This window comes from Magnolia sinica, chromosome 1 (genome assembly GCF_029962835.1).
Source record: "Magnolia sinica isolate HGM2019 chromosome 1, MsV1, whole genome shotgun sequence".
In the NCBI taxonomy this organism is placed as follows: domain Eukaryota; kingdom Viridiplantae; phylum Streptophyta; class Magnoliopsida; order Magnoliales; family Magnoliaceae; genus Magnolia; species Magnolia sinica.
Window position 1 is genome coordinate 42,260,813 of NC_080573.1, and position 4,970 is coordinate 42,265,782.

Sequence of the window (4,970 nt, forward strand, 5' to 3'; positions counted from 1 at the left end):
TAATAAACTTTTTCGGTTCCTCATGCTCATCCTTACGGAACAAGGATCTCTCGTCAAATTTAACATCACAACTAAGGATGATTTTTCATGTGACCCTGTCATAAAACCTGGCCCTTTCACACCACTACCATAATTGACAAAGATATACTTTTTGGCTCTTTGGTCTAGCATATCTCTCTCAACTGAGAGTATATGAGAGTAAGTATCACAACCAAATACATGCAATCTCGAGTAGTCTACTTGCTGACCACTCCATATTTTCTCTGAAATTTTATAATTAATGGTCATATAAGGGGACCGATTCAAGTAATAAGTCATGTTAACGGCCTCAGTATACAATTCCTTGCCCAACCCAATACTATTGATCATGCATCTGGCCCTCTTCAAGAGATGTTGATTCATCCGTTCAGCCACACCGTTTTCCTCTGGTGTGTGGTACAATGTGTTGTGCCTCACGATCCCTTGATGTTTGTAATGCTAATTAAATTCTCTCTACAACAGTGATAATATCCTAATATCACTTGACTTCATTCAAATGATGAATGGAGTAGATGTCACACACATTACATAAGCCCCATGGAATTTTTGTTGGATGCCCTGCCCTAGTCTTGGCAGATGCATGTCTAAAGGGGACATAGTTGCCAGTAAATCATTGTTTAGAATTGCAAACATAGCTAGTCTAACTATTGCAAAATCCATAGGCTCCAAAAAACTGGTGGGCCCACTTTAAGATAGATGAATGCCTAAACGTACAAAATCTAAAGAGAGGTATTTTATTAAGGGGGGGGGTGGTTCAACATCGTAAAAATAACGTTGGATGTGGGACCTAGTGTATTCATGTGACCCAACTTGATCCTAAGATCCATCCCCCCATAATTTTATGAGAACCCATAATGGGATCGTTGTACAAAACTCAGATGGGCCCTAGCACAAGAAATGTATTAGGAGGAATGCTCACCATTGATTGGTGTGGTGATCTAACAAGGCAATTGAAACCCTTCATCCAGTCCAGACGATGGAGAAGACTAACTTGTTTGCAAATCAGATGAGCTCCTGTAAAATTCAAGGGTGGGCGTTACCTCCTAGCTCGTTCCCTGTGGCTAACTTTAGATTATGTATGATTGGCTAGTTCGATGATGTAAATGCATCAAGTGGGACCCATGTTAGCTAGGCCCCTTTTGCTAATTAGCAGCACCAGGCACCCAATTATTTTATCGGTCTTTGTTGAAATATCAAAGTCGTCCCTAGATTTTCATCGACACCATAATGAAAATTTCTTTTCTCTCTCGTATTATTGACATTTATTTCCCATTTATAAGAGGAGGGGCCTGCTTGGCACACATTATATAGTTACATGAATAGTAATGTTTATAATGATGAAAGTTGTCTTAATAATCCATGTACAGCAACATTTGGCAAATGTATTGGCCATCCTTTCAATCATATATGGATTATAACGCTCCAAAATGTAGAGGTCGGGCATATTCACAATCCCTAAATTTTTGAGAATTACCTTTGAATGCGGAAGCATGGTTTATTTGCACAAATCAAATGGCATCAACTCAGTAGCGAAGATTTCAACTAAACTGTGTGTATATAATCTAAATTTAGAGTGGCGCCACACAATCACAACAATATCTGCACAAACATCCAAGTCAACATCAAATCCACTCAGCTGGAGCTCAATATACATGTACGACATGGTCTAAGAGTCTTATGAAGTGCCATAAAAGTTCCAATTGATAGCTCCTAAATGGTGAAATATCGGGCTATGCCTAATCATCAATTACAATAGCCTCCGCAACACCTACATTTAAAAAAAAAGATTGGTTGGTGTTTTAAAACACCATCTTAGGTAGGAGTGAGTAGATAACTCAATGTTATTATTTCCTAAGTTACAAATGTTATCAACACAATCAAGTATAGGTAATAAAGCATAACATCACAAACAGTTTCATAATATAGTTGATTAATGCATGCTAAGAGAAATGCAAAATTGTGAGGTTACCAAGCGCACCACTCAAAATAATTTTAGTGGGGTAACCAAATGCATCACTACACATAATATAGGGGGGTTGCCAAACACACCACCCTAGTAGAATACAAGTATGATTGTTCAACCTTTATTAATTTGTATTCAACTAGCAGTATTGGCAAAGCCAAAATACCACAATTGTATCACAAGTCAATACGTAGGAAACATGTGGCTCATCTCTAGTGTTCTCTAGTCCATTCAGGGTTCATCACTAGGTATCTATAGATCAACCATTTCATAGGTATGGTATTCGCCCAAGATATTAAATTAATATGGTATGGTTCATCACCTAAGATCAGTGATGATAAGCTCTTTACTTCCATCAATGCTCAAAACTCTCTGTAAGATTAACTAAATCAGTATAGGTCAAAGACAACACACCCACAGTGTCCTATACCACCGTGCATAGCCTATAAGCTGTAATGAGTAAAATTATCTAAATCACAGACGGCTTATGAATGGTGACTTCAATCAATGGTAATTGTGGTATTCTAGATTCCATAGGATGTTTGACAATGTTCAAATAATCATGATTATCTCTAACACGAACTGATTTAGTGGACCTAAGTGAACTATGATAAACTGTCATTGACCATTGTCATTTAATCATGTTATGTCTGAGTCGATCGAATAAGTCTGTGACAGCCAAACTCAAGGTAAGTTGTCTACGATTTCAACGGTTTTTAGAGATTAATCCAAAGCAATGTAGGTATATATTAACCTAAACATTCTTATAATTATGAGATATCAACATTTCATCAAAAACCTCACTTAGGTATTTAACCAAAAACTCAACGTGCACTAGAACTCGTAATCGCATTGATCACAGGATGGTGTCGGCAGTGAACCATGAGATCACTCTCGAGAAGGTGAGATCTAGCGACATGATTCCACAACATCCTAGACAAGGCATTATCAGAAAAATCGAACAAATCAAGAATTCAAGATGAAAGTTGATCTTCCTAGATTCAATGGCCAACTTTACTTCAAGGACTTCCTCGATTAGTTGCTTAAAGTCGAACGTTTCTTCGACTACATGGACATCGTGGAAGAGAAGAAAGTTAAACTTGTGGCCTACAAGTTGACTGGCTGAGCTTCATCTTGATGGGAATAACTTTAACTCAAGTGGACGAGACAGATGAAGGTGTCAATCCGCACGTGGTCGCAAATGAAGTAGTTGTTACACATGTGATTCCTTCCTAGATATTACGATCATGTATTATTCCAACAAAACTAAAATTATTAGCAAAATAACCGATCAGTAGGGGAATATGTAGAGAAATCCCATTATTTGTCAGCGAGAGATGATTGCATCGAAACGGAGTTGCAACAGGCCATAGGATTCATCGGTGGCAAACATATGGCCCTTACGAGAACGGAGAACTAACGGAAGACCTCTAAAGTGGAGGGACAATCTCTCATAACTGAGCATGTCTTTGTTAAACAATATGAGGAAATGAGAGATATATGTACATTAGTTGAAAAGAAAAACTATCCCAGAGGATTTGGAACCAATGTTACAGGAGTTCAAGGCGGTTGTGCTCAATGAACTCCCTAGTAAATTGCCTCCCAGAGGATTTGGAACCAATGTTATAGGAGTTCAAGGCGGTTGTGCTCAATGAACTCTCTAGTAAATTGCCTCCCATACGAGATATACAAAACCACATTGATCCCATCTCAGGGGCAAGTCTACCTAATTACCCACATTATCAAGAAGAACATGAGATTATGTAAGGTCAAGTGAAGGAACTAATCCATATTAGCCAAGTCAAGGAGAGTATGAGTACATGTATTGTGTCAGCTCAAGAGCCTAATACCAAGTACAAGAGAAGAGCTAATAAACATCAGCATCAGAAGTTATCTAAGAATCATGAGCTAAGTCCCTTGAATAACTCAAGGATGATATTTTTCAAGTGGAGGGGTCAGATGTAGGATGTGGCATAAATACATTCCTAACATGGTTAGACAAAAAGAAGGTGGACCGTAAATTGATCATAACTTTTTATCTAGGTATCATTATGGCGCACCTGACTGAGTATCAAGGACTAAGTAGGAGGAGTTCTTTTAAAGTGGAGGGGGCTGATGTAGAGTGGGTCACGGACACTTTCATGTCCAAGATGGACCAGAAAAGGCTCGATCGAAGGCGGAAGTTATTAAGACATCAGAACCTTAAAACAGGCATATCTCGCAAACCGGAATGAGTTACTCGACGTACCATATATGCTTTTGGGGTAGGATGAGCTACTTTATCTAACCAACTTGGCTACGCAGGGTTTCCCATGCAGAATTTGTGAGATTCCATCAGATCGACGGTCGAATTCCCTATTTATTTCCATTTTTACTATTTTTAGTAAGTTTTGGTTTGATTGTAACTCTTTATCTGTTGGGCTTTAGTAGTTGTGTCCAACATGAAAAATGTTTAGAAAAGTTAGGAGAATAATGTAGTTAAGCCACATATGACACTTACTATAAACAGTAAATTTACTATTTATAGTTAGTTACGAATTTTACGGAATTTAATTATAGTTTAATTCCAAAACTTCTTTTAAGGCTTGATATCTCTATTTAAAGGGTTGTAGACTCACTTATTTCAAGAATCAATCAATTTTAAATTTTATAGAATTTATTTTCTATTTTCCTTGTTCTTTTCCTCGTGAATACAAGAAGTCTCTGTGAGGAGTCCAGAGAAGTTCCGTGGATTCGGAACAGTTACCCCTTGAGACAGATGATGCTCGACCTCAAGTCCTTCCCTGCATCAGGGACCCACATTGATCATGTATTAAGAGTGTGGTGGACCCCATATTAGCGGGGGGCCACCCCAGTGGCTAGATCTCTTTCTTTCCTTCCTTTCTCTTTCTTTTCTTACTTTCATGGTGTTGTGAGACCCATAAGTGGGCCATACTATTAGAGAGTGTCTCCCTCATGCTATCACAGT